General features: G+C 38.0%; 2 protein-coding genes across 7 annotated transcripts in view; one reads left to right on the top strand and one right to left on the bottom strand.

The window, feature by feature from the left end:
• The window catches only part of Ash1l (ASH1 like histone lysine methyltransferase), a 174,505-nt gene extending 169,642 nt beyond the window's left edge, over positions 1-4,863 (bottom strand). For 2 of the 4 annotated variants that reach the window (XM_058571916.1, XM_046421555.2), the window contains exon 1: positions 4,204-4,525. The gene's annotated coding sequence lies outside the window, so the exon portion shown is untranslated. Of the gene's footprint in view, positions 1-4,203; positions 4,526-4,804 lie in introns of those variants that run through there. The other 2 variants (XM_046421554.2, XM_046421552.2) reach the window with 2 other exon arrangements.
• Positions 4,075-20,321, top strand: part of Dap3 (death associated protein 3) — a 35,217-nt gene continuing 18,970 nt past the window's right edge. Inside the window, exon 1 of one of the 3 annotated variants that reach the window (XM_046421557.2) lies at positions 4,075-4,331. The gene's annotated coding sequence lies outside the window, so the exon portion shown is untranslated. Of the gene's footprint in view, positions 4,332-5,181; positions 5,333-20,321 lie in introns of those variants that run through there. The other 2 variants (XM_046421556.2, XM_058571919.1) reach the window with 2 other exon arrangements.

Here is a 20,321-nt window from a genome sequence, read left to right as displayed (position 1 = left end):
GAGGTAATCAGCTTTGATAAATTCTCTTTTTAGGAAACAAGAGAAATAACTAAAATAGCATATATGTATTATGCTCTAAGGGTACATGACATACATTATACAAAGCACTTTAAACCATTTGCCCACATAATCTTTCAACAACTCTATGCTATAAGTATTATAATCATTACCATCATTTTACAGTCAGGGAAATCAAAGACCACAAGACTTTGCTCAATATTATACAGTCAATAAATTAGCAAAATTGAGATTTAAGCTTAGTCAATCTGATTTCAGAATCCATAATCTTAATCACTATCTGGGATTCTCAACAAATGAAGGGGAAATATGCCATATTTCATATATTTTCAATTTAACTAGATACCTATTAAAATCAAAGCTGGATTAACTAACATGCTGAGGAAGTGGGGCATATTCCAGTAAAAATTTCCAGAGTGAAACTAAATATTTTCTTAATTTTAATCTTTGCTAGAAATTATCTTTAGCTGTAACAATATACTATTTTTGTATGAGTGAAATATGCTGAACATCTTTCATCTTTATCAGTACAAAGATACAGGAAATCATAAAATTGAACTGAAAATATACTACTGATCCAAATCATATCAAACTCATCTGTTATGTTACATTCATTTTTATACCCTCGCAGATTTCTTCGTCTACTTAGACTACCCTCTTTGAGCCTTACTGAATAACTCATTTATCCTTTAAACTCTGAATCTTTCCATTTGTAGGAAGCTATTTTAACCTTTCCTTTCTCCCCTCAGATTTAATAACTTTCTCTTCTTTCCACTGTGAACAAATGATTACACTGTATTGTAATGTTAGTTAAAATGTTCCTCTTTCTAGACTGGGAACTCTTGAGAGACCAAAAAAAAAAAAAAATTTTTTTTTTTTAAACATCTTTTCTCTACCACTAAGCAGAAATGGGCATCAAGGAAGCACTGGAAAAACTTTAAGTTGACTGAATAAATGAACACATAAATAAGTGCACAAGTAGAAGGAATTTCTTGTTTTTGTTTGGATTTTGCCATAACTAAAGACTCTTAATAACTCATTAGTTCTGGACAATACACTTGTTAGTGTAATTTTCTTTTCTTTTTCCAAGTAACAATGTTTTAAAAATGCATTACATCACATTAAGTGGTCTACATTATTTCAATTTATTTTTAACTAATATCAAAACTGAAGAAGAAATGTTTAATAGAGTAAAAAAAAAAAAAATCCTGTCTTCATTCTACAGTTATCTAACGTTCTTCCCTTAAAATCAATCACATACATACACACAAATAAAATTAACTTAAATCTCTAAATCGAGGCTTAAAAAGTGATTGCCCTTTAACATCCTACCCTTTATTATCATTAAGTTAGATAAAATGTCTACTTGTTTGAGATTTGTATTACCTCCAATCTTCTTTGAAGATCTTTATGCTCTTACAATGTTCAATTAGTAATCATTATACATGATTAATTCACTTCCCCTCCCCTACTTTCTCAGACGTCAGTTACGCGTTTCTCTTACAAAAACAGCCTGAAATTCTCTCCATTCTGCTCAAATATTACCACAGAATCTTTCACCTTAAACTCATACCAACACTGTACTGCTTAACAAAACTTTTTAAAAAAGTGTGGTGGCAGGGGGATTCAAACAAGACCTGAAATATAACTTAGTTTTATTTCATTACAGTTTAAATTATAGAAATTACTATGCATAATTTGTGACTGCGGTTTATGCTCTTTTTCAATTGTGAGGTTTTTCATCAGATGCTCAGAAGTACATGTGACCCCCCAAAAAAATTAAGAACCACTAATCTAGTATATCAATGCATTTCAAAGGAACACAATTCATTTGACATAGTTCAAGCAATCTTCCCTCTTATTCACAGAGGGGATCCTTACTATGAAATTAGTCTTTCGAAGAATTCTTTCAACCCAGCCAAGAAGTTCCAATATCCAGAAGTACATATATCAACAAATTCCAACTCCCAAAAACAGTTTACTCATAAATGCCAAAAGAAAATGCCAAAGGCACACTCTACTACAAACTGGATGCCCTGGATTTTACATACTCCATACTCTTCCATATTAAATTGTCTAGAAGACCTAAATTACCTCCAAACTAAATAGTTTTTTGTTTGTTTGTTGAGGTACTGGGACATGTTCAGTAAATGCTCTATATTGAGCTACATTCCAGTCCTTTTTATTTTTTGAGATAGGGTTTTGTTAAATTGCCTAGGTTGGACTCTTAACTTGCAATCCTTCTGCCTCAGTCTCCCGGGTAGCTGGGGTTACGGGTTTGCAATATAGCTCTGAATAGACTTTTAAAAATTTTCTACTTTCAATTCCACACTGACTTGTCTGCTCATTCAACTCAGTGTATATGACTGTCAAGACAACTACCCTCATATGCATACAAGCTATTTCAACAATGGCATCTTCATTATTCTCACTGAAAGGCAGAAACCATTTATTGAATAAACTCAATAAATATTTGTTGAATGAATGAAAGAGGATAAACTGTCTGGTTGAGGGTAAAGCTCAGTGGCAGAGCACTTGCTGCAAGGTTTAATCCCCAGTACCAAAAAACAAAGTTAAATTGTCAGCACCCCTGAAGCTGTTCTGGTACATGTTAGGCTGTGAAAGCCATCCTTCCCTCAAACATACACTCTGAAGTATCAGAAATGCTCTGCTTTCTCCATAAACACAAAACAATATAGTCATGGATACCCATTTTATACAGGTCAGGCTGGCAAGGAAAACATATATTTCATATATGTGGTTTGACACTATTGGCCTATCCAACCAGTCACAGATTCCCCTATTTTCCCAATATACTCATATTTGCCAAGAAAGATCTCTAGATGAATTATAATATAGTGAATATATTATTGGATTAGTAGTCAAAAATCTGAGTTATAGTCCCAACTTTGTCACCAATTTATCAAGTGACCTTGGAAAGCTTACCTTTATGCCTCAATTTCCTTTTTTGTAAAATGGGAGAAAATATTTATTCCACCATTTTTACAGAAATTTAGAATGACAAATAAAATGAAAAATCATTCTAAATGTAAACTCCTTATACTAATATAAAGTGCTACTATAAACCCACATCAACAAAAAAGGTCACCCATCCTTACAGTCTTAGACTAATAATTCTGTTAAAGATGTTTACATTTACACAATTCATTCAAAGGCACAAACTAACCTGGCGAATTGTTGCAGGCCTGTAATCCCAGCGACTCAGGGGGCTGAGGCAGAAGGATCACAAGTTCGAGGCCTGTCCAGGTAACTTTGCGAAACCATCTCAAAATGAGAAATAAAATAGGGTTGGGGATGGGGCTCAGTGGTAGAGCGCCCCTGGCTTCAATACCTAGTACCTACCAATCAATCATTAAAAGGCACAAACTATTCCTAAGACCACAACTGGCCATACCAAGTTTCTCCCCCCCTCTGACCCCACACAAATGCGCTTTATTGTCTAGAATAATGCCATAACTATTCTTTCCCGACAGGTAATTACGTGCTCCCCATCTCTAACACACACACTTATCAACCTGCAAGAACATCCCAACATTTATTTTTAAAATAAGCTAACTTATAAGGGGAACTCCATTACACTTTCAGAAACACAAGCAAACTCTTCCGGAGCACTTTCCATCCTCGCGTACACACACAAACACAGCCGCTATACACCAACAGACCATCTGTCTTCTGAACCAAAAACATCTCTTTCCATGTACAAACTAACCAGTGACATTTACTAAACTTCTAACAGTGGGACCGTTCTGTCGTTCCTACATACAGCTCGGCGTGTCAGGGACACCCCAGACCTTCCCATACAGGTAAACTGCCTCTGAAGATCATGTCCCTTAAACAAGCACAAACGGGACTTCGGGAGATGCTCCAACCGTGCTTATCCACACAAACCTGTCAGGGGCACGGGCGGCTCCGCCTCCACTGGCTTACTTTCCCGCCCCCTCCCTCAAGTCGGGAGCCCGCCTGTCAGGGACACCCCTTCACCCCCGCCTGGAGGGACTTCCCGGTAGGCTCAGGATCCCCTGCCCTCCTCTCCCCTCCCCCATCCCTACTACCGCTCTCCTGGAGATCCAGGTCCGGGAGATGACAGTAGATCCCAGGAAACCCAGGACGGAGCCGCCGAGAGAGTGCTTAGGCCCAGAGGCCTGCCCAAACCGTTCTACTCACCGTGTCAGAGGCCGAGGCCGAGAACGATGAGAGTGCAGGGAAGTGGGGAAGAGGGGGTGGCCGCCAGGCGCCTCCGCTTCCCTTAGTCCACAGCGGATCTCTCCTGCTTGTCAGGAGGCGGTCAGAGGGTAAGCGGAGTGGCGGAAATGCGAAAGAGGAGAAGGAAAAGGCGTAGGGCGAAAGGAGGAAAACTGAGGGGAGGCGGGTCCCGCAACGAGAAGGGGATCGTCTCCCCCTCCGCAAAGCGAACCCAAAATGGCGGCGGGAGCGGCGGCAGCGGCAGAGCGGCGGCGGCGGCGGCAGCTCCTCAGGAGGGAGCAGGCGAAGGGCGCCTCGTGCCCCCCCCCCGCCTCCCACTCCTCCTTCCTCGCGCTCTCCCCACCGCTCCCCCCAACCTGACTCCGGCCGCCGAGCGCGCACGCCCGTCGGCACGCGTATGAGTGTATCTGGTCTCGTCGTTCGCTGCTCCCACCAACCACCACCTCGGCCGCCCCGCACGCCTGCCAGCCCTTACGCGCTCGCTCAGGGGCGCCTTCTCGCGCGGTCCCCCACAACCCCTGGCCCCTGTCAAGCCGGCTGTGGCGCAGGCCCTCACGCGTACCTTCGGCGGCGCGAGCCCAGGCCTCCTCCTCCTCCACCTCCTCTTCTTTCCTCCCCCCCCTTCCCCGCCCCCACGGCCACCAACCGCCGCCACGGCCGCCGCCGCCGCCGCCGCCTCCGGCCCCCCCCACCCTCCACCCCTCGCGCGTGCGCCTCCCACAATCCCCCCCGCGGGACTGTTCCATTCTTAACTGCAAGGACGGGGGAGAAAAGGACAGGGAAAGGCAAGTAGAGGTTGCTCTTAAGATTATCCGAGAGGATGGCAATGACCTACGAAACTACCCACTTCCCTGGGCTCCTCGCTGCGGCGCCGAGGCTTGCTGATCACTTACTTCTGCTGGCCATGGTGAGCGGGTCGGAGGCGGCCTAGCGCCCCTCTGCTGACCAGTGGTTGGAGGCCGCGACGGCTGCGCATTGAGTAGCTTCCTGCCATACGACCTGAGGTTTCTTTGCAGTTGCGGGACGAGCGCTTCGGTTGCTGGTAGTGAGTAGCAGTCACCGCGTGAGGGGAACTGATCTTCGATTCACGGTGAGGCAATGCACCCGCGCAAGGGGTTTAGGCAAATTCCAAACCTCCATGAGGTAGGGAGTGAGACCAGTAGGGCCGGCGCCCTTCCTGGAAGGGGCTTCCTCTCCAGCTCTGTGTTGCCTACCTGGAGTTCGAGAAGATCTGGCGCGAGGGTCTGTTTGTTGTTGATGTTCTTAACCCAGTTTAGATTTCTCGAATTTCACGTAACTACATATACGCTACGTTATTGTGCCTTATACGTCCTCCTCAGAAATTGTGCATCTTCAGATCCGTTCGATAGCCTGATATTAAAGGATAAAGCTGCTGTTTCTGGGGGCTGAGGTTGTGGCTCAGTGGTAGTGCGCTTGCCTAGCACGCATGAGGCAGGGTTCAATTATCAGCACCACATACAAATAAAATAAAGGTCCATCAATAACTAAAAAATATTAAAAAAGAAAGAAGAAGCTGTTTCTGATTCAGTTCTGGACATGAGCTTCCATGTTTTATGTGGCCCCCAGGAAGTTATTATTTTTGTTATCGAAAACTGAACATAAAATTAGCTTAACTCCAAATGTACCTTCAGGGTTGGTCTATAAAATAGTGAGCTAATATATGTAAAATACAATTAGCTCCTAGGCACCGGGGAAGTGCAGAGTATTATTATGTTATCTTTTATAGGGCTGTTGATAAAGTTTGTGAGAGCAATTGGTAGTTTGTGTTATATCCTTCCAAATAGTTAATAAAATAATGTAAAACAAGCCTGTAGGATTCTATGGCTACCGATTACTTGTTTATCAAAATTGCACTGACATTTTAATGATTGAATTCAGGAGACTGATTTGACTAAAAATCTATATGTAATTCCAAAGTTTAGTATTTTTTGGTTTTACTCAAAGCAAAATAAATTAGGGGGTTTCCTTCCTTTTACATTTGTGGAGAGATCCAGGGAATAATTTGAAAATCCCTGCTAGATTGATCTCAAAGGCCCATTCAAGCTCTAAAATTCAAATAGCCTTAAATTTTCTCCCTTAACAATATATGGATAAGATTTTGTTTACTTATTTTGTTCTTTTTAAAATTAAGGAGAAAGCAGCCTTAATTACTTAATTATATATTTTTCCTAGACAAATCCCAGCTGATTCATGGAGCCCACCTAGGCTTAACTCATCTTTCTTTATTTCATGTATTCAAATGTATTGTGCTACTGACAACTTTAGTTGAAAGCAAAGACTGTGTCTTACATTTCTTTGCATACTGTTTATACTCTGTTGCAAAACAAGTCATGGAAATATTAAAATGAAAGTTAAAAATTAAAATACCAGGGGCTGGGGTTGTGGCTCAGTAGTAGAGCGCTAGCCTTGCACATGTGAGACCCTGGGTTCGATCCTCAGCACCACATAAAAATAAATAAACAAAATAAAGATATTGTGCCCATGTATAACTAAGAAAATATTTTTTTTAATTTTTTTTTAAGAGAGGGGGAGAGAGAGAGAGAGAGAATTTTTTTAATATTTATTTTTCAGTTCTCGGCGGACACAACATCTTTGTTTGTATGTGGTGCTGAGGATCGAACCCAGGCCCCACTCATGCCAGGCGAGCATGCTACCACTTGAGCCACATCCCCAGACCAATATTTTTTTTTTTTAATTAAAATACCAGAAGAGAATGAGAGAGCTAATGTTGTTGGAATGTCATGCCAAGAGAACATATTTCCTGTTTAATCCTTATAATAAACAACCTTTGAGATAGATAATCCTGTCCTCAGCGATGAGAAGCCTGAGGCTCACAGAAATCAAGTAATTTGGTCTTTAGGCCTGTCTCTTAAAAACCTGACTTTTTCACCATACCTCATTGCCTTCATGCAAAATTTCTTGTCAACAGCATAATTGCACTTACTACAGAGAAAATAATAATAATAATAATAATAATGGTATCACCTGTATATTAAAAAAAAAAAAAGCTATAGTCTCTGGATCAGTAGCTTTCAGTTATTATACTGATTCATGAATTGTCAGCTAAGTATGACTACAGATCTCAGAGTCTTTCAGAGACTAAAATACATCTTAAATGCACAATAAAATGGCGTCACAGAATGAATTAACCTTGGATTATTTGAACCTACAAAGATAGAGAAACAGATAATAGTTTCCTCAGATGTGTCCACATACAAATCCCTGGAACCTGTGATATAAATCTAGTTCCCTAGAACTAGATTACATGACAGGAGGGAAATCAGGATACAGATGGAATTAAGGTTGCTAATTAGATGATCTTAAATTAAGGAGATTATCCTGGATTACCCAGCTAGGTCTGCTGTAATTACAAATCCATAAAAGCTAGAAGAGGGAGACAGAAGAGCCCTTGGCAGAATGATATAATGTGAGAGAAACTCCGAACCAGCCATTGCAGATTTTGAGAATAAAAGGGAGTCAGGAGCCAAGCAGCCTCCAGAAGCTAGAAAAGGCAAGAAAAAAAGACTCTTGTCTATACTCTCTGGGAAAGAATGCAACCCTAATACACTTTCATTTTGAATTTCTGAACAACAGAACTATAGTAAAGTAAATTTTGTTGTTTTACACCACTAACTTTGTAGTAATTTGTTATAGGAACAATGGGAAACTAATAAGTTATGGTAGCCAAATCATGGATAACCTCTAAAATAGTCTGCCTTGGATTGTGGATTTTTTATTTAAAATGAAGTTTAACTGAAATTTCTTCAAAGTGATGGACAGCATAGCTACCTAGGTTTCCAATATTTCCTTACTGACATCAGTCCTCAAGCTGTAAATAGGCAACTGGGCTTTGTTTTCTTTGGCCTTGAACATAGTAAGCAAGCTTGGCCACTGGGCTAAGTCCCCAAATCCACAACAGAGCTTTTATACTGCTGTACTGCAGTGGTGTTAGCTTAGACTTGCCCATTAGGATAGAAGTAATTAAATATTTATTTTATGGTGCTTCCTTGCTGAGTCTAAATGCAATATAGATAAACAGGAAAACTTTTTTGTTTTTTAGTTGTAGATAGATACAGAGCTTTATTTTATTTACTTATTTTTATGTGGTACTAAGGATCAAACCCAGTACTTCACACATGCCAGGCAAGCGCTCTACTGTTGAGCCACAACGCCAGCCCCAGGAAACCTTCTTTGATATTAACTTTGTAAGTAACATTTTAAATGTTAAAAGAATAGAATTGACTATATAGGGTTGAGTATATAATGATAAATTGTGAGTAAATACTTTATAGGCATAAGAGTATATAAATAACTTTACATTTAACAAAGGAAGAACTTTGAAGTTTTTGTTTGGATACCAAGACTTTACTCATCACTTAGATGACTGCCTACAAAGCAGAAATATTGCCCCAGACTGCCTAGATTCAAGGCTTAACATTTTACTGGGTAGCTATGTAAATTTTAAAGACTTAGTAGTAATTGTAAACTGTAATTTATAAGTCACTAAACCTTTAAAAGAATCCTATATTTAGAAACTAACTCTTAGCGGTGGATCACTCGGCTCGTGCGTTGAACGTAATCTTCATTTTATAAATGGAGAAGCAGACATACAAAAGTTTAAAAAACTTGGTCAAGGTTATACAGCTGTTAAATGGGAAAGCCAGGTTTCAAATCCCAACAGTAATCATTCTGCTACAATTGCCCCACATCTCCTCATCTGTAAATTGGAGATAATAACAGCACCTACACTGTGGGATTGTTGTAAAGATAAATTAATTAACTCATATTAAACACATAGAACAGTGACTGGCACATAAAAGATGTTCAGTGTTAACTGTTGCTATCATAGTTACTTAATGTTTTTGGATTCCTTGGAATTTTTTTCCCATATGCTTTAAACTAGAAGAAAGAAGTCAAAGGAGGTATACCCTATTCCTGCATTTACTGTTTTTTTTTTGTTGTTGTTGTTTGCTTGGTTTTTGTTTTTGGTTTGTTTTTTTGTTTTGGGGGGGGGGGGGTTTGGTACTGGAGATTGAACCCAGAGGCGCTTAACCACTGAACCACATCCCCAGCCTGTTTTTATATTTTATTTAGAAGCAAGGTCTCATGGAGCTGCTATTGTTTAGGTATGTCAGTGAGCCCTACAATTCTGAGATATTAACCCTGGGCATGTGTATTCTTAATATGCTTTTTGTAAAGTGTTTAGGGATCTCTGGAGTTAAACACTAGATTCAGTTTGTTGAGGAATATCCAGAATATTCTTTAGCAATCCCAATCCCATGTATTTCCTTCCTTCTTGCTTTACATATTAGAAGAGATAGTATGCTTACATCATCATTTGCATTGTTATCAAAATTATAAACTAGATGTGTGTCATTCCTAGCAAAACCACCTAGAGGTACAGAGTTGAGAACTTGAAGTTTACACTGTTGAAGTTTATCATTACTATGTTTCAGAACTCCTTTACTTCTATAGTCCTAATGTTGCTCTAGGAATCCAAACCTGGGGAAATAAATATTTTGAAGATTAGAAAATTCAATATTACAAATTGGTTTTTTTTTCTACCTGAAGTTATGAAAGCAATGAGATTAGTCTTGTGACCAAATTTTTCCTATAGGACTCAAGATTTAGAACAGTCGTTCTAATCCTCAATACTATTGACATTTGGGACTGGGTCATTATTGGTTGTGAGGGACTCTCTTGTACATTGTAGAATGTTTAGCAGCATCCCTGGCCTCTACTCATTAGATGCCAGTAGGACACCCCCTCCCATCCTCCAGTTTTGATAACCTGAAGTGTACCTTGATATTCATTGCCAAATGTTCTAGGGAGAGAAAACCTACATCACCCTAGCTCAGAACCACTAATTTCTAAAATTACTATCAGAGGAAATTGGTCTGGTTTCAGTAGAAGAAAAGTCATGACAGACTAATATATTTTTCTTGTTAGAATTCCTAGAGTGGCAGATAAAAGGAATCTAATTACTTGTATTATGTCTTCATTCATGAAAGTAAGGTACTTGACTGTCTCTCCCTATGGTTTTTTGGAGAAATGTATAGTGAATGTTTAATTGATTGACCATACCCAAAAACTATGGATTAGTTAAATGGTTGAAATTCTCTTAACCATTGATACCTGTCCAGAGGTTCTCAGTGAGGACTGTACACTAAATGAGCTAAGGACCTTTAAAAACTGATGCCTGGGTCACACTCCCAGAGACTGATTTATCTAGTCTGAGATACAATCTCAGCATCAGAAATTTTAAACCAAACCTGGGTATAACTAATATATGGCCACAGTTTTCAACCACTGATCTAGACTATGCTGCAGACTCTATTCTGTTTATTAGTTGTATGAATGACTTATATGAATTCATTAAGAATATATTTTTTCAAATTTATAGTTTTCACAAATTTTTTTGTAAGTAATATGTTGGTGGTAGATTTAGAAAAACAAAAAGATCACCATATATGGGGTCTTTGATTAAAGTCTGTAACACAAAAGCTGAGAAAACTCCAAATAAAGCCTGTGGTTTAGTTAATAGTATTGTACCAATATAATTTCTCTATTTTTTTTTTAATTGGGGGGGTACACCACTCAGGTACACCACTGAGCCACATCCCCAGCCCTATTTTGCATTTTTTTTTTTTTTGTTTTGTTTTGTTTTTGGAGATAGGGTGTCAGTAAGTTGCTTAGACTTTTGCCACCATTCCAGAGGTGGCTTTGAACTCTCAATCCTCCTGCCTCAGCCTCCAAAACTGCTGGGATTATAGGCATGTGTCACTAAGCCTGGCTACCCAATGTTAATTTCTTATTTCTGATAATTGTATATGATCATGTTAGATGTTAACATTGGAGAAGCTAAATGATGAATATATGATAATTGTATCTATAAGGATGATTTCTGTGGTGGGGGTGGTTACTGGGGATTGAACCCAGGGTTGCTCTGCTAGTTAGCTACATCCCCAGCACTTTTAATTTTGAGTCAGGGTCTCACTAAATTGTCTAGCCTGACCTCGAATTTGTGATCCTCCTGCCTCAGCCTCCCAAGTGACTGGGATTAAAGGTTGTGTCACCACATCTGCCTTAGTTTAAATTTTTTTAACTAAAAAAAGTTTTTTTTTAACTAATTACAAATGGTTAACAGCTGTCTGTGTGGCTCAAGATTTTTAAGTCTATGGGGCTGGAGGTATATAGGTCAGGGCGTATATAAATCCTTGTGATTATTCACCAAGAAGAAAAAAAATTTTTAATAGTGTGTTGTCAAAAAAGAAGCCAAATTCTATTGGATGCTGAAACGGGTAGGAAACTGCAACCATTCCATAATTTCTGATTTAAAATTTTATCAAAATGGCTTTTTTCCCCTTAGTATTAGGAATTGAACTCAGAGCCTTATGCATGCTAGGCAAGCACTCTACCACTAAGCTGTATCGCCAGCCCCTCAGAACAGCTTTTAGTTGTCTAATTAACTTTAGAAATAAATGTTCAAAACCATAAACTTATAAAAATTCTATTAAAAAATTTTTCAACAAACTGAAATAAGATTCATAATTATTTAAATGAATTTTATTAACTCAATTATTCTTTCTTTACTAAGATCACTTTCAACATACAGCTGCACAAATGAAGGATTGAAGTTGCCTAGAGGAAATACAGTACAGTGATGCAGAATGTGGGCTCTTGAGTCCAGTTTCCATATAAAACAGAATAAGAATACATATATTGGTCACTACTCCTGGCTCCTGACACGGTTTCTAAAACTCTTCTAATATCCTAAGTAATAGGGAGGGGTGCCAGGAGCAATTTTTGTTCCGGTATCTGGTCTTTGAGCTGGTTCCTAAATTCCTTAGAATTTCTTGAATGGTAGGAATATCTTTTGTTTTAATGAGATGACTTTTGTTGAATTCCTGGATAGTTTCCAGATGTTGGCTGGTCACCAGAAAAAACAAACCATGATTAGAATTTTCAAACCCGTTTCCCAGATGGGGCTATAGACTGAGTTAATGACGAAGCCTCTATACAAATCTGAACAAATAGGGGTAGGAGCTTTCAGGTTAGCAAAAGTATTCACAAGCCAGGAATGCACACTACATTCCAGGGGTACAAAAGCTCTTGCACATAGGATCCTTGTATATTTAATCTAGTTGTTCATTTGTACATTTCATCATATCCTTTGTAATAAACCAATAAACATAAGTATTTTTTCCCCTTGATTTCTCTGAGTCATTTTAGCAAATTATCAAACTTGAAGAAGGGTCCTGGGAATCCCTAGTATGTAGCCAAATCAGTTAGAAGCATGGATAACCTTGGAACCCATTACTTGTGATTGTCTTCTGAAGTGAGGGGCAGTCTTACAGAACAAAGCTATTAACTGGTGGGATCTGAAGGTAAATAGTGTGAGTAGAACATCTAATTAATTGGTGTCCACAGAAAATTGGAGAATTGCTTGGTTTGGAAGACCCATGCATTTGGTGTCAGAAATTTTGGAAGTAGAGGAAACAATTTTTCTTTTATCATGTTTATGTATTCTATGTCGCACTATGCTTTTTGTGTCAGAAAATTGGTAATTTTGTAGTTCCTTCCATTAAGAGGCAGTCTTTTTTCTGAGTTGGCCTAGCAAAGGGGCTTCAATAGAAGAATAGAAGTGTTACTCTACAAATTTGGAGCCTAGAATTCAAGAGGCCATAAGTCATTTAGCTCTCTTGGACCTTTAATTTGTCACTGCTGTGAGAACAAGTGTAGGCCACACAGCTAAAGGTTGAAAGATGGTATGGAGCAAAATCAGTCACCCTAAACCAGTCCAACAGAGATCACCAAATCAACCCAGGGCCAAAAAATTAACCAGATAACCTATAGCTATAAACTTGTACACAGTAATAAATAGTTATTGTTTTAACTTTTTGAGTTCTGTGTGGCTCCTTATACAGCAGTCACTAAAATAGTGCTTCAGAGGATGCTGTAACAAAGTATGTAAGGGCTGGGGCTATAGCTCAGTGGTGAGCACTTGCCTAGCATGTGTGAGGCACTGGGTTCGATCCTCAGCACTGCATACAAATAAATAAATAAAAATAAAGGCATTGTTCGTCTACAACTAAAAAAAAATTTTAATATGTAAGATATATATTACATTGGCACATTAACCGTGTATGTTAACTGCTACTACTGTTATATATTTTAATATGGCTAACTAGCAACATTTTTAAATCACAGCTTTATTAAGATATAATTAACATACCTTAAAATACACTCTTTTCTAAGTATATTCACAGAAGTATTCAACCATTCCCACTACCTAATTTTAGAACATTTTTACCTAGATTTTGTTTGTGTGTACGCCCACAAGTGTGTGTGCATATGCAGTGCTAGGAATTGAACCCAGTCCTTGTGCATGCTAGGCAAGTGTTCTACCAATGAACAACATCCCCATCTCTTATAACATTTTTATTACCCCAGAAGAATTGTGGCAGCAGTCACTCCTTATTTCTCCCCCCCCCCCAATACTTTAGCAACCACTACTCAATTATATGATTAATAAGCCAATTCTGGACATTTCATATAATTGGAATCATACTATATATCTTCTTTATTGACTGTTTTCTTTTTTTGTTTTGTTTTTAGGGTTTTTCCATGTCACAACATGTATCAGAACTCCATTTTTTGTTATTGCCAAATAACATTTCATTGCACAGCTATATCAGTTGATGGACATTTGAGTTGTTTCCCCTTTCTGGCCATTATGTATATGACACTCCTGTGAGCATTTGTGCACAAGTTTTGTGTATGCATATTTTCATTTCTCTTATATAACAAAGAGTGGACTTGCAAGGTCATCTGTTAATTCCATTTTTACCTTTTGAGAAACTGCCGAACTTTCCAAAGTGGCGGCACTATTTTGTAATCCCAACAGCAATGTAAAAGGTGATTGTCTTCTGAAGTGAGGGGTAGTCTTACAGAACAAAGCTATTAACTGGTAGGATCTGAGGGTAAATAGTATGAGTAGAACATCTAATTAATTGGTGTCCATAGAGAATTGGAGAATTGCTTGGTTTGGAAGATCCACACATGTGGTGTCAGAAATGTTTTTCCAGATCCTCTCTAATACTTGTTACTGTCTGATCTTTTGATTTTAGCCATCCTAGTGGGTATGAAGTTATATTACAGATATAAGTTCTTAGTCAGATATGTGATTTACAAATATTTTCTCCTATTCCATTTTCTTTTTTTAATATTTATTTTTTAGTTGTAGTTGGACACAATACATTTATTTGTTTATTTTTATGTGGTGCTAAGGATCGAGCCCAGGGCCTCACATGTTCTAGGTGAGCACTCTACTGCTGAGCCACAACCCCCACCCACCTATTCCATTTTCTTGATGATATGTTTTGAAGCACAGGACTTTTTTAAAAAAATATATTTATTTTTTAGGTGTACATGGACACAACACAATGCCTTTATTTTTATGTGGTGCTAAGGATCGAACCTGGGTCCCGCCCGTGCCAGGCAGGCGTTCCACTGCTAAGCCACAATCCCAGCCCTACTTTTGTTGTTTTTAAAGCATTATAGTTTATACATGTTAACTGAGTTCATTTCAACAAAATTGTACATTCATGGAATTTTATTTCAGTTCCTGATCCCTGCTTTCCTTCCCCTCCTCACTTAACCCATTCTCCTTCCTCTACTGATCTTCCTTTCACTCATCTATTTATTTATTTTGATGGGTTCTTTCTACTTACATGGAAAGTGTAATTCCCTGTGGTGTGTTTATATATGCATATAGCATGATTTTTTTAAAAATCATTCCACATTTCTTCCCCTTTCCTGTCCTTCCTCCCTCCCTCTTGATTTCCTTCTACTGTATTGATTATCCCAATATCTTTATGGTAGCACTTCCTCCCCTCCTCCTTTCTCTTATTTTGTTCTAACCTCCACATAGAGAGAAGATATTCAACCTTTGATTTTCTGAAACTGGCTTATTTGACTTAGCATGATGGTCTCCATTTCCATTCATTTGCCAGCAAATGCCATAATTTCATTATTCTTTGTAGCTGAAAAAAACTTCATTGTGTATATATATCACATTTTCTTAATCTATTCATTATTGATGGGTATATAAGTTGATAATTTGAACCATAATTTGGTTATTGTGAATTGTAAAGCACATGTTTTAATATTTATGAAATTTAAGTGTATATTTTTACTTTTGTCACTTGTGCTTTTGGTGTCATATTTAAGAAGCCATTGCATAACTTAAGGTCATGAAGATTTCACCTGTGATTTAAGAATTTTATTTTACATGTAAGTGATCTGTTTTGAGGGTTTTTTAAGAGGTGATTTTAGTAAAATGTGTTCTCATGAAACAGTGGTATGATAGTTACAAATAGTCACTCTGAAATGTAATAATTAGGAAAGGACAGATCATATCTCAAGTGTATTGAGATAATATAGAGAGTGGACTTACATTACACAATTATTACTTTAAGTTAAGAAACTGAAGACATTTACCCAGCAACAGAAAAAATTAGGACATAACTACCTTTAATATTTGAAAAGTTGTCATTTGGAAGATAACTTATAAAATCCAAGAGAAAAACTGACAGTAAAAGGAAGCTATAAGGAGACATTTCACCATTCATTGTGAGAGTATATTCAGTTTTTAAACTACATGGACTGTTTCTCATCACTAGAAATTATTAAACATTGATGATTGATGGTGTAGTATATACCATGGCTAATGGGAAAGAAAGTCTTATATTCAAGTATAGCTTTCAATTCTAAAACGACCTTTGAGAAGTTATATATTCTATTCATACTTATTTTCACCTGGGGATAATAATAATAACATCTGCCTCATAGGATTGTTGTAAGATAATTACTACAAATTGTTTACCATACATCCTGCTTCTTTTTTGGGAATGGGATGGGGGGGGGGGGGTTACCAGGGATAGAACCACTGAGCCACATCCCCAGCCCTATTTATTTTTTATTTTGAAACAGTGTCTCACTGATTTGCTTAGGATCTCACTAAGTTTCTGAGACTGACTTTGAACTTTCAATCTTCATTCCTCAGCCTCCTGGCTGATACAGCCTGTTTCTGAAAAATATTTAGTGATCATAGTTTCAATTAATGTAGACATAATTTAGTTCTGAATTCATTCAGTTCTTAAACTAGATCAAATTAACCTAAAGGATCTATGATTCTCTTCACACAAAATCATGTACATGAATGTTCATAACTACTTTTTTCATGATAGTTAAGAACTGGAAACAACCCAGATGTCCTTCAGTGGAAATTTGTTTAAATGCTTAAACAAACTGTGGCACAATATCATGGAATAATATTCAGTAATTAAAGATAACAAACTATTACCTAGTGTGGTGATACATACCTTAATCCCAGCTACTGGGAAGTATGAGGCAGAAGGATCACAAGTTCAAGGCCAGCCTGAGCAGCTTAGGAAGATCCTATTTCAAAATCAAAAAGGATGGGGATGTAGCTCAGTGGTAAAGTCCTTGCCTAGCATGTATGAAACCTTGGGTTCAATTCCTAGTACCTCAAAAAAAAAAAAAAAAAACACAGTACAAGCTATTTATACTTAGTGGGAAAAAAATGTTTCAAAAAATGGAACTTAACGATTTTTATGAATACTGAAGTTTTAGCATGCAGTCATTGGTATAAATTTCTAAATTTGGACAGGCTTTTTCTGACTTCCTTCTCGGGTTACATTTGACCTATATAGACAAGTTTACCTTTTTTTTTCTTTTTTTTAAGAAATGTCCTAAATCTAGCTAAATGTTTCATCTGTATAGTAGTTGAAGTTTAAATACAATAGTGACTAGTTGGGTGTGGTGGTGCACACCTGTACTCCCAGCAACTTGGAAGTATGAGGCAGAAGGAGTTCGAATTTGAGGCCAGCCTCAGCAACTTAGTGAGACCGTCTCAAAAGAAAGATTTTAAAGGGCTGGGAATGTGGCTCAGTGGTAAAATACCTCTGGGTTCCTTAATTAAAATGTGTGTGTGTGTGTGTGTGTGTGTTTTCTAAATAATACAATAGTGACTGTCCTTTCCAAGTACATTTGGTAAAGCTTCAAAGAACTTAAAAGATTAAAGGAACTGCGTTACATTTTAAATAAAAAATGACAGGAGGTGGGGTGGAGGCAGAACTTTTGGAATAGGTGGTTGACAATTGAAAAACAGAAGTATTTAATGATATCTTTGAGAATTTTTTTCATTTTTGCTCCCTGCAATCCTTGAAATAATTATCGTTTACTTTAGTTTTTACTGTCACTCATTTTTAATAGGAAGCCTGTCCTTATCTATCTTCTAGTTACAAGTAAAAACTCCTTTGCTCTGTAAATAAGTCTTCAAATGACATGAAAGCCCAAAAGCAGAAATTAGTGCCCAAGTTTTCATAGAATTAGTGGCTTTCAGCCTTTATCATGCCAAGCTCTGGTTTGTTTATGCCCTGGAAAATAGAATGAGCAAATATCTTTCACATTCATTTGATTTACCAATAGGATTCTTTCTGCTTTTAGGCTTTTTGTTTGTTTTTGCTTATAGGTATTTTAAATGACATTGAAAAATGTGGTTGGAGATTATCTGCTTGGGGATCAGACTTTTGTTATTCATCCCTCCCTATTGTTATATAGTAACAAGATCTTTTCTGTTAAAAACAGTGAGAAAATATTAAAGGATTTTAAGCAAGACTTCAATGAAGAAAATGGGTTAGAGATGTTCAATGTTAAGACTAGTAGATCTGTTGTTTTAATTTATATACAAGATCATTTTCCTGACCAACATTTCCCATAATGTCTATAACATAGCCAGAATACTAGTCCACTGGCACACCTATGGGAAGAAATAGCCTCAGGCTAGTAGTATAGCTTATTCACACAGCACTTGCCCTGCACATACAGGGACCTGAGTTTGATCCCCAGAACCATGAAAACAAAGAAGTGACTTCTAGACCATGTTGCTCACTCTTTTTTTTTTTTTTTTTTAATATTTATTTCTTAGTTTTCAGCAGACACAACATCTTTGTTTATTTGTGGTGCTGAGGATCGAACCTGGGCCGCACACATGCCAGGCGAGCGCGCTACCGCTTGAGCCACATCCCCAGCCCGTGTTGCTCACTCTTGTCTCCAGGACTGAGATTCCCTCCAGAACCCATAACTCTTCCATAGTACTATTTGTTCCAGGGAGCACTGGTAAGACCTAGGGAGCAGAATTGGACAGATATTTTTAGAATGACACTGGTACTACGAGTAGTTTAGGGATCAGGAGAGATGAGATTGGGTGGGAGGGCTCTGGGTTGGAAATCACTTGCCATGTGGTGTCAGAATTGGCATGAGAGTGCAAGGGAAATAGTGCTAAAGGCACAGGAGAGAATTAATGGGGGAGAATTAAGAATTGGGGTGAAGAAACTTGAGTTTGTCAAAGATGGTATTGGGCACCAGGTAGAGATGAGTGTTGGGTGGTACTGGACATTAAGTGCTTGTGTTGGTAATTACCAAGATTGCCCTCAGATTCTGTGATTTGATAGGAGTACTCAAAAACCAGCATATAGTTATATTTATGGCTGTTACTAATTACAGTGAAAGGAAGCAAAGCAAAATCATCAAAGGAAGCTTCCAAGACTCCTTTCCCAATGGAATCATAAAGAATACACATAATTTCTCTAGTAATAAGCTGTGCCAGTACCTGTGAAATGCTGTCTACTGGGGAAGCCTATTAGAAACTCAGTGCCAGGTTTTTTATTGGGGGTTGGTTGTGTAGGCATCAACTGTTTAGCATGTATAAAATTCCAGACTTCCTAGATTCCCAGCAGGAAAGCAGATGCTCACTATAAACCACGTAGCTTTCATAAATTCTTAGCCAGTTGTACGTATGGTGGGTGGTGATCCTGAAATCCAAGTTCCTGGATACCAGCTCAGGGCCAAACTTGCTGCTAGGAATTTCAGACCTGCTAGGTCAACTCTTGTCTGCATAGTTGTATTAGGAACCAAGTGTTGGTAGGCATTGGGCAATTGTCTCCAGTGAAGTCAACTGAAAGTTAAGGACAACAGGTAATAAGTAGAGCAGATGGGTCCTAACCCAGTCTAGGACGTAGTAGAGGTTCATCCTTGGGCTTGGAAACACAAAGCCACCACCTTACTCCTTAGCAGGGGCCCTCTTGTTATCTAAGAGAATGGTATTAATACTACTATTTTTCAATAAAGGATGTTAAGGCCAAGTAAATTTGGGAAACTATAAAATGAACTCTATTATAGTTTTCCCTAAAACTTTTAATGTGCTAAGATGTATTGTAATTAATCAAGAAATTACTTTGTATCAGTTCTCAAATTTCTTCAGCCGTAGATCTTTGGTGCCTTTTATAGGACTAGTTAATATTTACCAAACTTATATTGGGAACTGCGCCTCTAGGCCTCTGGTTCTTAGAAGCAGCAAAGGAGCCCTGGAATCAACAGATAAAAAAGGAGGCAGTCCCTAGAGACTATATATATATATGTATATGTATATGTGTGTGTATATATATATATATATATATATATTACTACTATGTACTCTGTATGATATAAGCATGCAGAAGCACATCATTATGTGTTTCTTGAATGAACAAATTAAGGAATCCTTGTCATTTTTATCAAAAAGTAAACTTGAAAACTAAAAGGAGGTAAAACTCAAAGGAAATAGTATTAGGTTAGAGACTATTAACAGTTTGTTTACCATTGTGTTCACCATGGTACTTGGCACACAGTAACTTGACTTTGTTATTAGTGGGGGGGTTTTTGGTTTTTTTTGTTTGTTTTTTGTTGTTTTTGTGGGCTTTTTTGTTTTGTTTTGTTTGGTTTGGTTTGGTTTTTGATTTCCAACTGGGGATTGAATCCAGGGATGCTCTACCACTGAACTACACCCCTGGTCCTTTTTAGTTTTTATTTTGTGACTGGGTCTCACTAAAAGTTTCTGAGGGTCTTGCTGACTTGCTAAGACTTGTCCTTGAACTTTCCATCCTCCTGCCTCAGCCTCCTGACTCACTAGGATTATAGGCATACACCGTGCC

The sequence above is a fragment of the Marmota monax genome, unplaced genomic scaffold (genome assembly GCF_021218885.2).
Source record: "Marmota monax isolate L192 unplaced genomic scaffold, Marmota_monax_Labrador192_F-V1.1 WCK01_AAM20220418_F8-fsc00108, whole genome shotgun sequence".
NCBI lineage: Eukaryota > Metazoa > Chordata > Mammalia > Rodentia > Sciuridae > Marmota > Marmota monax.
Note: the sequence above shows the minus strand (reverse complement) of the source record. Positions and strands in the feature narration are given on the sequence as shown.